The sequence below is a fragment of the Prenolepis imparis genome, unplaced genomic scaffold (genome assembly GCF_030444845.1).
Source record: "Prenolepis imparis isolate NDT839.2.m4 unplaced genomic scaffold, iyPreImpa1.0 SCAF_7, whole genome shotgun sequence".
NCBI classification, from domain to species: Eukaryota; Metazoa; Arthropoda; class Insecta; order Hymenoptera; family Formicidae; genus Prenolepis; species Prenolepis imparis.
Genome location: NW_028141165.1, coordinates 12,189,273 through 12,209,165, shown reverse-complemented (window position 1 = coordinate 12,209,165; position 19,893 = coordinate 12,189,273). Strand labels below are relative to the sequence as shown.

The following is a 19,893-nucleotide window of genomic DNA, read 5'->3' as shown; positions in this document are numbered from 1 at the left end:
CGGCCGTCACGGAATTTATGAGGAAGACGAAACGCGGATCGGCGAAAAAGGAATTGAGAGACTGGCGATAGGAATAAATAGCGGAATATATTTTGACGCGACAATTTCAGTTTACGACTAATACATCCTGAAGGAAATCTTGAACGTCAATATCCGCGCATCACGTCCCGTTTCTGTGCTTGCTCTCTCGAAAATGGTTTCTTGCGCAAATAATTCTGAAAAATGCTCTAGTTCGCGTTTAAGAGAGATTAAAGCAGCACTTTTCACATACAAATAAGATTTGATTTAATATAGATTTGTTTACAAATTATTATAGAAAATATTTTTCTTAGACTCTACTTTTACAGAAAAAATCCAATTATTAAAAATTTTTTTAAATTACGTGTTATTTTCCAAATTTAATAATAATTTTAGACGAAAAAATATCATTTTTTTTATTGCAAAGTTCTGGAGCATAGAGTAAGAAACATTGCACTCTAGATTGACGCAACTAAAAACAGCGCTGTTAGCTGCAGAAACTCGACGCGCAAATTTGCGTCGCAAAAACTTTTATCCTATGGATTCCGTAATTTCATCCTTATTATGCCGCGAACAAAAATGACGCGTGTGAACCAATAATAATTAAAGAACAAAACTCACACCGGTTGTGGTGCGTGGATTCAAAAAATATTTGCGTTAAATTCAACGAACGAGAAAAATAACACAAGAAAAATAACGAAAACGTTACACGCTGATATGTTTGCATTCGATTCTTTACGAGCTCGTACACAAGCTTCGAAATAATATTGTATAAAAAAAAACGGATTCAAAATCGATAAATTCGTATCCGATATCGATATAAAAAAATCGTTCTTTTCAGATGTTCTCGAAATCCGATATTACTATGTGATAGAATAGTTTTTATGACACAGCGTATATATTTCTTCAAGTTATATTGACATATCTAGAGATTCTATTTCTACTGAACACTCTGCCAAGTAATAAAATAGTATAATAAATTGCATATTGTGCGCACTCTATGCCGATTAAAAAGAAATGCCATGCCGTATTACAAAGAGAATACAATATCCACACCATGTCGTAAAATAATTTTGGTTTTTATGATACATCAATTTTGAAATCAACGATCCATTAAAGATGCAATGCAACGCAATGTTCTTAAAAACTTGTTTTATATATTGGATGATTGCAAAAGTTCGTGCCCGATTTGAAGTTACCACCATCTATGCAAATCGGGCACGAACTTTTGCAATCATCCAATATATATCGAGATGAGTATATCTCTATTTGAAAAGAATACCGTCACTTGAGCCATATTACGTTGCCTCTTTTAGTCAAGTCGCATTCTTAATTAGCGAGCATCCACATTCGTTGAAGACAACGGAAAGACTTCGTTAATGAAATTTGCCTAAGGCAATGTCAAACGCAAAAGACGCTGGAAACGGGCGGAAGTTATCCGATACGTCGTTTCAAGCCGAGGGTATATCCGCGAAAAGTTAAGAGTCTGACAAAACGAATAGCATTGAATTCATCACATACAAGAGTGTATGTTTCACGCGCGTAAAAAACAGCGGACTCGTCGAGAGCACTATGGGAAAACGATCGCGTAGCATGCAAAAAAAAAACAAAAAAAAAACAAGTATCCCCGAGAGATCAAACATTTCGATTAACGAAGTGCTTGAAACATCAGATGCACAAGCAGTTATCCGCGCTTGATGGATTCAGCTAGAAATTCGACCAGCACTTGGGATGATTTGCACGTTGAAATAAAAACGTGTATCGCACTGATTTTAATTGTAAGGGCTCCTCTTTATCTTCCACGTGCGATTGAATTTAAATGATGCGCGATAACGCGTAATATTTAATTAGCGAGAAAAAGATAGAAAAAGAGAGAGAGAAAAAAGAGAGAAATATACACGACTGGGATGAATAGAGAAGCGTATTTTAACCTTTTGAATATCAACCTCGGTGTACCACCATTTTCTATTCGAAAAATGTCAGACCGTTTTGCCAGGAATTGCATTGGACACTTTAATTATAAATTACACATATTTTAAATATATACTTATAAATTATATACGCATGTATTAAATAGACTTTTAAATATACTTGGAGTTCAAATAAAGTATAATGTAAGCACTATTCATCAGTAAAACATCGTACCAGAAGTCTATCAAAGGAGAGCATCATTGTTAGCAAGTCTAGCACTCTAATAACAATAGCACTGAATTATACGAAGAATGCACAGTCTTCCTTTATGTAACGTAAATAAATGGACATGAGAAGAATATTATGTTGCATTTGGATTTACTTTGTTGAAATGTCCGTACAAAAAGAAATATGAGCTTTTATTTTTAGTAGCTTTTATTTTAAGACAAAATCTCACACACACAAAGAAACTTGAAAATATTATTTACATTGTGATTTTCGTTATAATTTTTCTATCAAATAATTTGTACAATAAATGTACGTAGAAAAATGTGGTAGAAAACTAGTTGCAGGAGTAATTAATTTTTCCGTTTTGAGGGACACGCTCACGTAGAGAAGAACGTTTCTCCATTCGCGCAGCTAACTTTTATTTTCCTTCTCGTTTCATCTCGACTCTTACGCGTCGTTTTCTATTTTACGCGGAAGTGACAGCGAAAAAGAAATAAAATACCGAATGTAACCTAAGTATTATATACCGTGGAAAGAGGAGAGAAATTCGCTGGATGACGGTAACGCGAGCTTCGTCTAGAAAATAGAGACTTAAGACGAAGTCCGGGAGTTATAATTGCCAACGCGACACTTTCTGTCGAGGAGCAAGAGGAAAGAAAAGAAAAAGGAAGAAGATGAAAAAATTTGTCCGCGCATAAAAGCCTATTGATCACGCATGATGTATGTCAGTGAATAGAGATGACAGTTATACAGATTGTAAATAATAAAAATATATGCGATAGAGAAAATGAAAGCAAGAAAAGAGCCGAGTGGAGAACTCGGTTCATTTGATACAGATACGGATGAGCCAATCGGCCCTCTTTAAACATTTCCGACCGGATCTTTCTTCGTTCCCCGTCGAACGCGCGCAAAATAAGGGATGAAAAAATAAAAACAATTTTTTTGCACACATTGTCTAATCTGGACCACCTCTTTGTTCTCGTTTCAGGGTAACTGTAATCGCGCTTTTCCGAGCCAGTTCGACGACCACAGCTTTTACGGTGTGACCGATATGACCGGTTTTACGAGTTTCCCTTCGTATCGCGGCCCAGAGAGCAAAACTAGTCGCGGAAGCCGTTAAGCTGTGAACGAGCTAAACGCTGCGATCTAAATCGTGTCGACCGCGCCGAGGAGAAGCATACGATAATTGATATTTGCTGCACAGATAAAATTTTCTATATCGCACACGAAAGCATTTACGACGCGCACACGTCCTTCACGTGATCGCCGACGTGACTGCACGACCGCGTGAACTTTGCGAATTAGATAAAATACGTTTCACGTTGGACGCGAGACGTAGCGCATTTCAAATCGACAAATACATTCTGATCTTCATCTACAGGTCATAATAAAATTCTTAATATGTGAAGAAATTGTTTCATTGTAGCGCAATTTTCTCTCTTTTTTTTTATTAGAAAAAAAATTAATTTTTATTTTTACATTATTTTATATTTTACTTTAACATATTTATATATTTAATTTATGTTTAATCATTTTGGGCGAGATGAATTGGCATTAATTCTTTATATCATAGTTCTTTCATTACATCTGAAAAATTTTGATACGCAAAATATCGCCCATCCCTGCAGACATATTCGGTTCTCGATCTGCCATGTTACACACTGTGTCCGTCCAATTGCCTGCTCTTGTAGCGAACGATATTAAAAAAAAAGAGAGAGAGAGAGAGAGAGAGAGAAAGAGAAAAACAAAACGCGATCGACGTTTTACCGACACCTGTCAGACAGGAAATAACTCTTGTCATTGTTTTGGTAGTCAGCAGTAGTGCCAATTCTAAAATTGTTATGTCATAGATATGCAGTATCGACTGTGCAACTCGGCCGTCGTACTTCGTATAGTTATACGTGATGACCAATTTGTACGTCATATGTGTTTTACGTCGTACGAGAAGCCATATGTATCATCCAAGATCAAATCCACCAGATATCACATAAGCGACGCCAAACCAAAATCGTTTGTAATGTCAAACAAGCACCTTTATCTCATACGCCATTAAAAATAGAACGATCGCAAAAGAATATCGTCAATATAACATTTTATTTGATATTTTATATTATATTTAACAAATAAAAATAAAGAATAAAAAATTTGACTAGTTCTCTTTAAAAAAGATCCACGTAATTATATTAGACATCGATACAGATCGTTAATAAATGCTCGTACTATAAAATACTTATAATATTTATTACACATCTCTCATAGTTAATGTTGTTTTTGTTGCAAAGTAGTGTTAAATTTGATTTACATTCGCGTTCTGCTAAAAAGTTGACAATGAATTAAATAAAATTTCAAGTCTCTCCTACATTTTGCTTTGCATCCTTACATTTCTAGCTTTACATTTACAAAAAGAAATATAAATACTATAACTGTATAAAATGTCATAGTACAAACACCAAACATTTGTATCAGTCTTGATATTACTACATTTTATAAAATATTTAATGAAATAAGTAATGAATATATTTTTATATGATAAAAATTTATACGATAAAAATATATTTGATGAAATTTTAATCGATATATGTATACATCTTTAATGCATTTATTTAATGCACCGCATACAGCGCAGCGTATCGTTAATGTCCTGCTTTAGCAATTATTTCGCAATATTAAGATAAAAAGATATACGAATTACCCAAGATTTTATACGTTAACAATCGAAAGGCAAACAATCCATGTGAATCCGCGGAACAATCGCGGAAAATGTCACAAGAAACATATAGCACCATGGAGATTGCGACCGTATTACTGATAGCGTATCTCGAATAAGTGCACATGCACCGTGTATAGCGCACCTGGGGCACATTTTGCACCTTAGATTATACTCAAAAAGTAAATGTAAGCTCTCTACACACATAGAACTATATTTCACGAAACACGTATGAGAAAATAGGTCGCCGCTCTTATCTCGAAACACATTATAGGTATAACCTTTTTAGACATGACAAATGACAGTAATGGACGGCTCGCGAGACGGTAAGTGAGGAAAAACTTACGGGAGGCAACGGCGTGTCGGAATTTTTCACGTAGCGATACAAACTCTCCCTTGTATGAAATTCTTCTGTAACAACAATTCGATCAAATTAATTACAATTAATTAATTTGATTGAATTGTTGAGTTGGAACGTGATTTCCAATAGAAATACGACGAGCTAGCGACCGACTGTCGACCAACTGATGTTTACAAGCGTATAAACATCAGTTACGCGTCGGCTGGCAGCTGCGAGAATCGATTAAAGTTTAATTAAGACGACACGAGGAACACTTAGACGACGGCGGTCAATTGCGATACGGTATATGTAGAATGTTAACGCGAAGAGCGAAGCTTGCGATCTCTTCTACCGTTATTTTTTTTCACACCTATTGCTGTTTACGATTACGACTCTCCGCCAAGCCCTATCGCTGTATCGTGTGTATCAAATTGTGATACGTCGCGTCGCGTTGGTGAGAACGACACCCCCGTCACGAGAGAAAAGTATTCACTTCGCGAAAGCACTCACCCGGTCCGGATTTATGACCGCTGAAAGAGAACTATACCGTCGATCCGGTTTCTCTCTATACGAGTATTATATTTCACGGTCAAATGTCATTACTGTACTCGCCGTATCGGCGGCTCGGACGTATTGGAAATGTCAGAGTCATAACATTTCCCGTTAGGAAAAAACCATAGGGGAAAAAACCACCTTTTCTCCACTCTTTCGAGCTTGTGTCTCGAAAAAAATCATACAGATCCTTGTTATATGAGCCCGAAGAGCAGTCTCACGTTATTATATTCTCCTGAATATTCTTTCACGTTGATTTATTTTTAATATTAAAGTCATCGCGATGTTCATCGAGATATGCCTTGATGACAATTCGCGGTTCAGTTGCTAGAGAGTGTATCATAAATTAAAACGCTGTGATAAATGGCGAGTTTCCGATATTTCCTACGGAAAATTCAACTCCCAGATCCATCTAAAAAATGAAAGCTTTCGGCGCATTCTGCACAACTGTAATAATAGCATGTGCAAAAAAAAAAAGAAAAAAAAGAAAAAAGAGAAAAAACTCGAGAAATTTTTTTGCTATTTTTAAAACTTGGTAGCGCCTGAGGTCGCGCATGGCATTGCACTCAAAATGCAGCGATGATTGTTTATGTTGGCGATTTAATTAAGCTCAGTGTTAATTCAATGTACGTGTTCGGAACAACTAACGAATCACGGTCCCATCTGCGTGCCGGATTAGTAGGCACTCCGTGCAGCCTACCCTCGCGACTAAGAAACGTGTATCGTGTGCATGAATATGGTAGTAATTAACCGCGATTGTAGAGCGACAACGCTCTCAAAACACGCAGCGCATGCAAGCCGCTTTATCGATGCGAATACTTATGCACAACGCGTTTAGCCCACGGCGCACATGAACGCATCCCTCTCTCTCCCTCTCCAATTATTCAAACAAACGGAGAATATTTATTCAAACAAGCGAAAATTCAAATATGCAGTGAGAAACATGAGTACCGGCAATAGGTTAAAAAAACTTGATTTTGTGTCAATAATTTTTAATGAATTAAATTCGAAAAATATGCAAGTAATGGGGAGAGAGATCGCAAATACTTATTTTTTAATTTTTTTATGTAAACACATTTTAATGGAATCTTATTTCTCAAATTAATTACCTAAATTATTAATTACCTAAATTATTGAATTTTCAGAAATTGCACACAGAGAACGGCGGTATTAATTAAATTTCGACGTAACGATTATTGTAATTTTTGAAAGGAATCAAATACATTCTATGTACGAATTGCGACAGCGAGTAAACATCCCGTACAACGCGGACATCAATCCGAAAGCATAATAGTTCGGGCATAACTCGAACGTACTATGTGTATTTCGAATTTGCGTTACTCGTATAAGCCGGGACACGAGGCGTTACCGTTAACGCGATAGATGGAGTAACTACATCTAATAACAGTTATCCCTCGTTATTCCTCGCTTATATAGTCCAAGAGTACACTGACAAAGTAAACTACCGCCAGGTGTCGAAGTACGTCCTCGTTAGCGGGTTTACAGCTAGGTCACCATTGTGTAACCACGTAGTCGGCGTTGCATGCAGGCTCACTTGGCGAATGTCGCGGGTGTACTGTGTTTCGTACTACAACGAGACGATATTATCTTGGTAACGACCGCGATAACGAGAGCCCCTTGACTTTTCTGTCCGATCCCTCCCCGCGCTGCGTGTGCCTACGTTAAGTAGAGTGAAATCCACGGCTCGGACATTCCGTGACGATCATCGTGATTCTTTCAAACTGTTGATAATCTTCGCGTCGTGCTTTAACAACGCCGTAAACTCGCGTCGTGAGCTTAATACTTGAATTATTTCGTTCAGAAAAATTACTTCACGGTAACACGTTAGCTTCTACCAGATTCGCCCTGTAGGTGAACGTTTCATCAGCTCTTCTCGCAAATTGTAGGTGAGATTTATCTTTTTCAACTTGTACGATCATTCGTTTTCGTAGTAAAAGCTCGATATAATTTCGGCCAGCCGATACAATCGAATGCAAATTGTTTGCAAAAGATGACGTCGATATCCTCGAGCGACGATACCATCGACGCCTCGAGGCCATTAGAAATTCAAACGTTTCCTCAAGCTCGTATCGTAGCAGCTTTGTGCTATTATACTATCGCGTAGAACACCGTCCATTGGAGAAACGGACTGTAGCTCGTGGCGACGCAAATTCCGCGTGTCAAATTCCGAGGTAAATAGCGTGGAGAAACGTAAGACGGAAAGCGGGCGAGAGGAAATGATGTCGCTCGACGAGAGCGAGACAAATGGCAAATCGATGCCTCCATTTGCTTCTCCATCCTTCCGCGCGACGGAGACGGTCTTCTTCACGTATAGGGTGGTCGTTGTCGACTACTGACAAGAGAGCGAGAGAGAGAGAGAGAGACAAAGAGATGGCGTTTATTGTTAGTGAAAATCTCTCGCCACGGCTCGGTGGAACGTACACTATCATCTGTGTAGCACTGCAACCAAGTAGAGGAGGACCGTTTCCGAAGCAGCCCGGAGGAAAATTCTACAGCGGTATCGGAGGCAACAGCCGCCGTCGCCGCTATGTCGATCCCATTGTGGCAACTTGATTGGTTTGCCGCTTGATACGATACACCCTACAAGAGCTTCGTGTCATAACCGACGAGAGAGAGAGAGAGAGAGACGAGTTCTCGGCGGCGTTTGCCACGCTACACCTGCGAGAACCCGCGTTCTCCGACGCTAACGTCGTCGTCTCAGCTCCGTTGCTGTCGTCGAACGCGCCTTGTCATTCGTCGACGCGATCCGATTACGAAATTCGGTCCTGTCTCTTCCCATTTCGCGACATTTATGTATTACTTATGTACACCGCGGTTGCCCGATTTAGCGTAAGCGCATTTCAAAGCGAGCGCAAAACACGTTTATCACCGATGAAATAGAAATGAAATATCTGGGTCGCGCGTAATTATTTAGATTGTGCTTTAGATATAAAATGCGAAATGCATTTAGCCGCGAAGAATTTGCGCCGACTGATAAATTCGACATGCGTTTTTTTTCTTTTTTTTCCCCCCGAAATGAGCCCTCGCGATTTTTTCTCGACGCGGTCATTCGACGAGCTAGTCGAGGTCGGGATATCCGAGCTCGTGATTTATATACCTGATGCGGTCCACCAGCAGCACCTAAATCCGATTTCTAAAGTCTGGATTCGTTAGTCAGTGATATCACGTTCCCGCGCTCGATCGAACGGTCGTATCATAATCGACGGGGCGGCACACCGTGACTACGAACACGGGGGAAGAAGGGTGGTGGAAACGAGTTTTCCCGGAAATCTCGCGAATTCGATCCATAAATAAGCCCGTGGAGGCCTATCTCCGCAATCTAACGAACTTGTAACCCTAAAATACTCCAGGAATAGCTTCTCGTCACGAAGTCTCCCGTGGCACCGCGGGAGTCGAAGCCCCTTGGCGCTCCTCTCTCGCGACTCTGTGGTTTTATATACACGATATAATGTGCGTGATATAATCGATATCAGACATTCCGTCGAGAGAGAGAGAGAGAGAGAGGGAAAGAGAGAGAAAGATGAGATGCCGTCGGGGCGTTATCACTATCTCGCGCGGAATCTTGATAGGTTAAATTCGAGATGAGCACCAGAGGAGATAGCGGGAATCACTGATCGTATGTGAAACGGAAGGTTGATACTTCCCCTCTGCTTATGTTTCCCAGAAAACACATTACAAGTTGTAAGAGAGAGGAATAATCCTCGGATAATTTCATCATTATCATTAGATTTTAAATAAAGTAAATTTTTTAAATATCAATTATTAAATATTTAATGAATCATCAAACAGTGAACGGATATACGTGAATGATGAAAATTTCTGATATGATGACAAAATGTATTGATATATTTTTTTCAATTAATATTATATTTATTTTTATATCGTCTTCTTGATGTAAGTTAAGCTTGTACGCAATTATGAATTTACGTCTACAAAAATCTCTCCTTGCTTCTTATTATTGTCGCGTTTCCCTTTCTTCAATCATATTGTAAAGATTGAGAATTATTCGCGAAAATCGAAAGAAAAATATCCAAGTTTCATAATACGCTATAAAAAGGCGAAAAATATTCGTGCAATACCCGTAGAAGGAAAGTCATCTTAAATTTTGACAGGCAAACAAAATGCAAAGCGGCTGCACTCTAGACAAATAATATGCATAAATTTGCATTTTGTGTAAAAGTTTGCAAATCTTGAACGCAATCCTGGCGAAAAATAAAATCACCGAAATATGTACAGCTTCGCAAAGTGCACGCGCAATATAGCACATCAATCTACATTGAAGCTCAGCATGTCGCCTCCATCCAAGAAAGGGCGCCTCTTCGTTCACAAAATACAGTATGAATAAAAAAAAAACCTTAAAATTTATAAAGCGCAAGAAACATTTTTACATCGCTTCGAATAAATAGATTCCCCTTTGCGTTTTCTGAAATTCGGGATTTTCGACGGTACAATAAAGCAAAATGCACGATTTTGTATTTTTACTCGAACCGCGCTTTTCTGTAAGTCGCGCGATCTCGGTTGCAAAATATCGTTACACATTTGTCACCATAAACACATTTCTGAAATACTTTACTCGTCGTTGCAAGGAGAGCCGCATGACAGTAGCGACTGTGCATCTTCACCGGCACGATGAGTGTACCGGGGGGTTACCTGCGTTTCTCTCCCCGACACTGTATGCATCCGCGCACACAATGCTTCGCCAGTATGCCGGCATTAGACTTTCACGTATTCACGCGGGACGTCGGGTACCGCAGGAAGTACACAAGCCCATAATACCGGCTTGCAGTACATGCAATATGTACCATTGCGATGTATCGCCACGTTATGCGAATAAGTGTGCACGCGCGTCCCGCCGTTACTTCCACTTAATAATATTCACATATATACGCAGGATCGATTTGTAAAGTGTGATTTACGCGTTACTTCCGGCAATGGCGATACATTAAAAAGGACAGCTTAACAATTAGCAGTGATATTCAATAACTGGCATCTCATGATACAGAAAAGCCATATTTCGGAAATATTATGCGATTAATTTTTGCGAGGAAAAATCTAAACGATTAATGTGAAAAATGCAAGAAATTCGTATCTTCCTTTTTATGCTTGAAAATAATTGATTTTATCTCAGTAATGACCTATCTTTCTCGGTATCTATATGGAAATTAAATTACGACACATCACACACAATATCGATGTCAAGTTGATCAGTCAAAGTTTTATAAAGGCAGATTCATGTCACGATGTCGGTCGGAAAAAGGGCGCGTCTATCATCTAAGAACGTGGAAAAGAAGAAGGGAAAACTTAGTCGGCAGATAACAATGGCTTTTTGTTAGCCTACCGCGGGCTTCGACATACTTGGGCGATACAAGAACACAAGAGAACCCTAGATCCCCCGTGGCCTCTTCATTCCTCTCGAAAAGCCGGAGGAGATATATCGATGCAGCGCGCATATGTAACGTGTAACTTGTTCTCTCGCTATTGTATATTTGGGTCAACCCTTTCGATATGAGAACCGACATAATCATAATATGCGCCTTCGTTATCGCCTGTCCCTCTTTCTCTCTTGCTTTTCAATCCGTCTCTCTTTTCATTCGATTTCCCTCCTGTCGCAATAATGAATGCTATTCAACAATGCCGTAATACAGCATCTAATAATGGCATTGATATTCTTGGAGCTTTTCATCGAAAATTTCAAATATTGACCGTACACGAAAATTTCACGAATAATACAGATTGATATGCATACATTTATTACTATATATGATTAATATATTGTGCATACCGTATATATGTATATTTATTATTAATTACGATTACAGTCTATTTTTTCCACTGTGGTAATGTTCTTTGTACATAATAAACAAAATTATAAATTTCTCAAATTTGAAGCAAAAACTATCGATATCTTTTTCGAACCTTTAAGCTTGAGAATCAGCTGTTTCAGAATTGCGAGCAGGATTTGTCAGAAAGCTGTCACAACGTGCGCCAGCTTAGAAGCGACGTTTTTCCTGTCACGTGAAGAAGTTTCCCCGTGACGGATAGCTGCGGCTTCTTTGTCATTCCGAACGGTGAAAGGGCCGCGTCGGCTCTAACCCCTTCTCCGCCAGCCCGTGTCATTTCTTTTCAGACGAGAGATTTCGGCGGGCGATAAAAGAGCGAAACTCGCGACTTTTAAGAAAAGAACCCTGCCGGGTTTCCCGCGTGCGGGCGCGTTCAATATCGTCGAGTTTAATATAAAGGGCGACAGGCGTCGGAGCTATTTTGTGTATCCAGGTCGTTCTACTTTTCCGCCGGGCAGTTCTCCGTAATATCAGAGATGTTAATAATGTCAAACTTTTCTCTGCGTTCTCCAACGGCGAACGTTTTATCGGGCATAACGTCGATACCGTTCCGGACTATTCGCTTGTTCGCGTCGATAAATAAAGCACGTTTACGCGGTACTAAATAAAATACGGCGCGATCGAGAGAACTATTTCCGCGGAATTCGCATCGCATCGTCTATGATGGAAGCGAGTGTCTATGTTTTCTGTAACTGTGTATTGTCTGTAACAATTTCATTAAACGACGTACTTCGGATCGGCTCGTAAATTTTATTCTCAAGCTTTTAATATCTTAAAAGGATTTGTGTAGAGTTTAGCTTTACGTTACTTTCTATTTAAAATATACATGATAAAATTTGTAGATTTGTAGTTTCCTTACGATAATGAAAAATAATGTTGGCATTTAATATTACTAAAAGTAAAGAGAAGCGTGAACTGTACATAAAAGCTTCACGAAAGAAGTTTTAGTTACGTCGCCCATGTAAATTCTCCAAACAAGTAATTAATTAATTGCAAGCAACATATATATTTTATATATACAGATGTTATTTTTGACGTTTCGCAAAAAAAAAAAACATCCATATGAATCAACAGCGAATGTTACTTCTCCATGAATTGCCGGTACAGAAATCGATTATTATAGCTACTCGTCCGTTTCCAACTGTCGACAATTTCATTCTGACGGTTACTCAACCGACGCCCTTCGCGTCTCTGCGCCCGCTCGATCCGACCATTTCTCTCGATTATCGCGTTTCCGCGTTTGGAATCTGCATATGGGCCATATGGACCGTGTCTCGCTGCTTCCAAAGCTCGATTTATAGTCGGAATCGTGAATGACGTATCTTCGAACGCAGCGAGAAATTTTACTCCACGCGCCAATTACAGCTCCGTTATACAGCGTTTACAAGTATTCGGTTCGTAATGTAACATGTAACGCGCGCGTTACTTTCGAGGGCCGGATACGCATGGTTTTCATAAATGAGTCACGTCCGACTATACATAACTACGCACTTTGCTTCCCCGACTTATGCGCGTTACACGAATGTTTGACAAATGCGTTGCGATGTTTATGTGTCAGCGACCGGAAGCCGAAGACGCGCGAACGCACACCCGCGCACGTGTCGCCGGATTTACGAGGGTGCATATGTGTATCGCGTGATGTAGCCGCGTGTAACGCTACCGTGCGTCTCTTCTTCCTCCCTCGCTCTGTTACACGACGCGTCCGGATAACATCCGCGTCGGAGTGTGCGGGACAGCGTGTGGTGCGCGTGTGTAAGTATGAGGCGAACGTTTCTACATAGCGGGATTTATTTCATGGCGGACAATTAGCGAGATATTTATGTGGCTCGCACGACATGTCCGCGCGCACGAACCTAATGCAGTAGAGAACACACGTATATATATATGTACCCTGGTGAACGGTGCGGTAACATGTCGTCGGTGAATCACGATCGCCGCGATGAATATGGCAACATTACTATCGCACGGTAGCGTGTGACATAATCGAGAGTCCCTTTGGTGGTTTATCAACAATATATACATATTAAATCGATTACCACATATGTATGCGTTTATATCATCAAACACATGTATATTCTTTTTGCTGTCGTATCTTCATTAATACGTCTTACTCCTTTTATATTCCCTGCCCCATTAAATATGGCGATTAATCGCGAAGCTAGCGACCGGGAAGAACGATTCCTTACGGCTATTTAAATGGCGGAAATTGCGTTACCGTTAAAGCGACGAAATAAGGCGGAAGAATACGGCTTTGTCTCGGTTTCATTCAGACCAGACACACCGGCTACCCGTCCTCCTCTCGCCGTTCGTCAACAATGTCGCGCCAATTTGTCAGCGCCCTTCCAAACCGCCCGCTCCGGAGGGATCGGGGTTCAACGGCAGCTTCCCGTCATGGCGGCTTCCCTCCCTCCCCAGGGATGTAATGAACCGCATTTTCACGGTGGCGGTGACACGTCGTCGTTCCGAAGACGAGAAGCCACGAAGAAATGGTCAGGGCTTTGTCAACCTCGGCGGCGGCCATAGTGACGACAGCCGCCTCTCGCCAGACAAGTAGTATTCTCCGCCACGAGTCAGCCAAGAATTCGCAAACGCCTTACGAGAGACGGTGCATAATAATTTTAATTGTCTCCGAGCGCGAAGGCGCTAAATCGATTAAATAGTAAATTAAAAGAACATTCGGACAGAATATTTCGCGAATGATAAAAGAGAAATATGAATCGCAAAGCGCGATATTTCATTCTTTCAATTATCTTCCTTGCATATCTCGCATCTATACCGATGAAATTCTCAATGAATCGAGCAAGTCTTACGGACGGTCTGCAATCAGAGATTCTCGATAAACGATAGCTACCAGCTGAATCGCTCGGTAGAACAGCGACGAGAATTTGAGGAAGCTACCTCTATCTCTATCATCGTTTTCGTCGACGCATTGTTTTCGGAAGTTACACTCGTTAGATCGGACAATGAAGATTTGTTCGCGGGCAGACGTGGCGTGCGAACGGTGGCGGCGTCTCGTCATGCGAGCATTTCTGAAACGTTGGAGCTCCATTGTGCTCGACGCTGGGATTCCAGGCGGAGGTTAAACCATCAACCCTCGACGATATCGCGTTATGTATGTACTTGTGCGCGAAAGAAAAATTCCGCTTCTCCAGTTAAAATTCTTTTACCGGAGAGAAATGTAAATATAATGAAAAGGAGAAGAGAAAAGAGAAGAATTAATACCGCGTGTTCTCTGAGCGATGCATTGCTAATGTCCATTTACGCGAATAACTTTTGCGTGCGTATATCGTCGGTCGCGGCGCATAATTACTAATCTGCGAGAGAGCTGAAATATATTTCAACGCGTAAGAGTAGCCGTGTATTATTTCGCGCGAGTATACGCGCGGCCCAAACAAACAAGCGCGCGAAACAACAAGAGTAATATTTGTATATGGCGCAGGTGCAACGTTAGCCGCATTGTGTAACAAACGATTTCAGCGCGGAGATGCGCCGGCGTGATTTGACTTATTGAACTTATTCATTAAGCGGATTTATCGAAATCCAATCGATGTCCTGTTTACGATGCTCTCACGGTACGGAAATCGATTCGTTTAGTTAAATTACCCCATTGGCGATAACGTCGTTGATGACGGAGTGGCCTGCGTAAGATAAATGAGCGTCACGATCGTGAAACTCGATAAGATAAATGTAACAATTCCCCCTCCCTCTCCTCTTCCACTCCTTTCCTCTCGCAAAATATCAGCTGCGATAGCATTTTACATCGTCCAATTTTTTAAATATTCTATCATAAATAGAGAGAGAGAACACCAGACACAGCGACTTTGTGATTGAATTAATATACGTTTTCGGATAAAAGATTTTGCGCGATTTAATTAGACCTGTGTATCGCGAGCTACGTTCATTAAATGCATTTTAGTTATTAACAGATAATTATACGTGTTACCAGATATTGATGAAAAAGGCGCAGAGATTGAGATACGAACAAAGTAATTATATAAAGTATATAAAATGTGTATATATATATATATATATATATATATATATATATATATGTGTATACTCTATATGTATACTCTATATAATTACTATTATATATTTATAGTTTGTGTCAAGTCTTATTAATGCGCTAGCTATAGAAATTAAAGATAGATGAATATTTTTTTCTTGTTCAATAATTTCTGCGATAATTGTTTTAACATGTGTTTGTGCCAATTATCTAATATTTATTAGAAGATGGACTAATAAAAAATTATGTACAAAATTGAAAACAATTCCTCATTTTTAATGCGATGACTGACTTGTCCCAATAGCAGCAAATCATCAAACAAATAATTTAAAATCCTTCATAAATTCATTATTATAGAGATCGAACGACGTTCTATCATCTTTCGTCATCATTATTATTTTTTTCTCTTATGCAAATAAATTTTATTTTCGTTCTGTATATAGAGCTGAACTATAGAATCTTTGAAATACGATTGTATATAATATCATTCAGAGACAATAGAAAGAAAACAATAGAAATTCCTTTAATTCGAGACAGTAATTTCAGAGTTTAATAGAGTCCTTCCGCTCATCCGGCATGTTACTTCCGACTTCGCGACACCTTGCTGAATCGTAAGATAACGTTGGATATGTTGATGAAACCTGACAAGCCATCCGCGTGGCGGTTCCCGTTGAGTGCCGAATCCTAAGTTACTCAAACCCCTGACAAAGGACGACGACAAGGATGATGGCGACGACGACAGGATCCACTGTACCCGAGATTGAATCTGCACAGACCAGTTAAGAGGAGCAACCTCGGGAGTGGAGCGACCAACGGCAGGAGATGGGAGAGTCAATGGAGGAAGGGGAAAGGGAAGGTTGCACAGTCTGAAAACGTGGAAGCTGCAGAACGGTCGAGGAAAGGAGGTCAACGACGTCCTTAAGGATTTCGACGAACTCGAACGAACGGGTCTTGGACTCGGGAATGCCATCGTCGCCCGACGTTATCCCGTGAAGTATGAAGGTAAAGGAGAAGGATGAGGGAGGACAAGAGGGCGAGAGACGGAGGAGACATTGAGATGGAAGGCGGAGGTACCAACCGGTAAGAGGGGCGGAAAACGAGAAGCATCCTTCGACGGACCACGAGTACCTAGGTTCCCGCGGGATCTGACGCTGACCGAAAGCCAGAAATAGAAGAGAAAAGACGAAGCGAGACTAAAGCGATACGACGAGAGTAGCCGAGCGTGGAGGAGGGAATGGCAAGCGGGAATCGAAACGGGAGAGCAGACGTTGTGCAGGGAAAAATGCAAAATTCCTCTTCTTTCTGTCGACAATTCCGATCGACAACTTTTTTTCTCTCTTCCGGCGATCGTTGTGATACTATAGTAGTACAAAATTATATCATTTTTAGATCCGCGAAAAAATCTTGAATAAAAAATGTATCTTGTTATAGTATAAATTGTTACAGAAATACGATATTAATTATATTCATGTATAATTTCTAGTATCAAATAATGAAAACGATTAATATTGCGGTAATAAAGCTGGTATATCTTCAATAATTATAGAAACTAATGATATAATAATTGACATGCAATTATTGTCAATAAATAAAATTCACAATAGATAATGTAATATAATATTCTCGCATCAATTTTTTAATCTGCACCGTAACTAAAAGACATTATTTACGCATAAAGAGATGAAATTAAAAGAATACGAAAACAACAGCGAATCAAGAGTGAAGATTAAAAGAGGCAAAGAGAGTAAAGCGAGGATATCCTTCAACGCATCACGAGAACCTGAATTCCCGCAGGATCTGGCGCTGACCGGAAGCAAGAAATAAGAGAAAAGAAGACACGAGACTAAAGCGATACGATTCGGGAGTAGCTGAGCGTGGAAGGGAATAGAGAATAGGAATCGAGACGAGAGCAGCAGTTTCCTACGAAAAACACGAAATTCTCCTCATTTCCTCGGGTCGCCGTCGACAATTCCGATCGACGTTTCCTCTCTTTTTACGACAATCGTCACGGCGCTTACTGTGAAAAATTACGTTAGAGGATCGTTTCTCATGGCAAGTGGCTGTAAGGACATCGTTTGGGTACGTCAAGAAAAGAAAGGGAGGTCAAAAGAATACGCGAAACAAAAATAGTAGCAAGTTAAAGATAAAAGCTTCAACGAGAAAATAAGGCGGCAATATATTTTTTCGACGTGATAAGACGAAAAAAGAGAAATGATAAAAAATAAAACGAAAGAATGAATAAAGGAATGGAAAATTGTAACTAGAAAGAAACTTTCAGAACTTCATTAAATTGTATTATGTCAGCTCTTTGAGCTTTCGTCGCTTTGCGTAAATATTTATACTATATAGCTCCAAATGGATAACGGAGTCCTAGGAGATTTTTGAAATGCACGATATTGATAAAAAAAAAGCTATATAAAGGTTAAAAGGTGAGCAGGATAAAACAAGAATGTTTCTCAACACGACAAGGGTACTAGGGATATTCCCGCGGGATTCGTGACTGACCGGAAACGAAAAATAGAAAGGAAAAGACGAACCGGGGCGAGGCTAAAGCGTGTATATATCGAGCGACGAAGTGCGGGAATGAAGAAGAATGAAGTAGCGATCAATATGAAGATCGCCGTTTCCGCGGACAAACAAACTCGGTCTATCCCTTTGCATCGCGCAATCTCTATGCAGAATTCCCATTCTACTTGCTCCGCCAAACTTTATGACAAAGAGTAAATATTTAAATTTCCCTGCATACGCGCACGAAACATATTGAACGTGCCTACGAGAAGGCGCGAGAGCAGAGAGAGGAAGGAAATTCGATGAACACTGTCGAAGGCAGTGGCGAGAGCGGAAGAGAAGGGGAAGAATATTTTTCGACAGGCAACGAGGCGGGACTTTACACTGAACGAACTGGGAAAAAGAGGAATCGAACGAGTAGTAGTAAAAAGTAAAATCGTAATAAGTATAAAGGGTTGGAATCGAAACGAGACGACAGCTTTTGTGATTCTTCTATTCTTCTTCAGAAAAATTCGCGTTCCCTTTGAATCGACATAGTTTACGTATCGTGACAAAATCTTTTGCTTCAGAAGATAAACGTTACGTCGAATGTATTAGAGCAAGAGAAAGAAAAGGAGATAAAGACGCAGTAGAGACGTCAAAAAGAGGAGTAAGGAAAGGAAAGTAGAAGACAACGCGGAGCGGAGCATTCTTACGATGGACCACGGGCACTTCCGGGTCTCAGTGCTGACCGAAAACCAGAAATAAAGGACGGAAAGAGAACCCGAGACTAAAGACGGCATGACTAGAGCAGTGGACCATGTAAGAGAATAGAAAACGAGACGGATAATTTCGATGGTCAATTCCGCGGAAACTCTCATCTCAGTTATACAACTTTTAATTCTTTCGGAAACAACGTAAAAAGCTGCTCTGACCCATAATTCTTTCGAAGCGAAAAAATGTCTAAAATACAGTACATGTATCTCGAGAATGTACAGAAATATTACGCGATTTTGTAATTTTAATATGGAAAAATAAGAAAAGACACAGAGATATACAGCAGCGACGTAATTATAAATCCTCTGTGAGAACAAGCCGCGGTTTACGTAGCATTTTACATGTATAAAATCGTACGCATAACCGAGAAGTGGTAAAATGGAAGAGGGGAGGAATGAGGTGGTTGCCGGCAGCGCCGGTACAATGCGCGCAAGTTCGCGAAAGGAGAGGAAGTCTAGTGAAAAGGCGGAATAATTTACCGGTATGAACTGAATTCCGTCGTACAAGTTGGCAACTCCGCCCCGACATTTACGAAGGCTGCCAGCGTTAAAAGCGATATTCCGTAAGTATAGCCCAACTTTCGCCTTTGATACTCTTGGACCGTGCCCGATCTACGCGCTCGCGCGCTGCCGTGCCGCGCCGAGCCGCGCCGGGGCTACTAACAGCTCCAACTTTTCCGGAGGAACGAAGTTCAAGATGAAACCACTCGTCGAACACGCCCGAGTAATCCAAATAATCGACGTCCCGACGTGCATGCACTTCACTCGTTCCTCCCCGGAATATCGATTAGCCTCGGTGCCCTGATAACTCGATTCGACTCATCGTATATAACTTCTTTAAACATAGCCAACACGCCGTACGCACACGAACAAGCCAACAGTCCACCTCGCCATCTTCGTGTCAAATTAGGATATTTGTCAATAAATATGTTATAAATACTAATGTTAAAATATATAATTGAAATAATTTTATGAAATCGAAAACAGTCATAATATGATATCATCTC

The 19,893-nt window shown here is 40.3% G+C and overlaps 1 protein-coding gene across 7 annotated transcripts in view; it reads right to left on the bottom strand.

Moving 5' to 3' along the window:
* Positions 1–19,893, bottom strand: part of LOC145939027 (uncharacterized) — a 300,920-nt gene that overhangs the window by 209,336 nt on the left and 71,691 nt on the right. Inside the window, exon 1 of one of the 7 annotated variants that reach the window (XM_083043057.1) lies at positions 7,211–7,327. The exons of 3 other annotated variants lie outside the window; for them this stretch is intronic. The gene's annotated coding sequence lies outside the window, so the exon portion shown is untranslated. Of the gene's footprint in view, positions 1–3,107; positions 3,127–6,881; positions 7,161–7,210; positions 7,328–19,893 lie in introns of those variants that run through there. 3 more of the 7 variants (XM_083043058.1, XM_083043059.1, XM_083043061.1) reach the window with 3 other exon arrangements.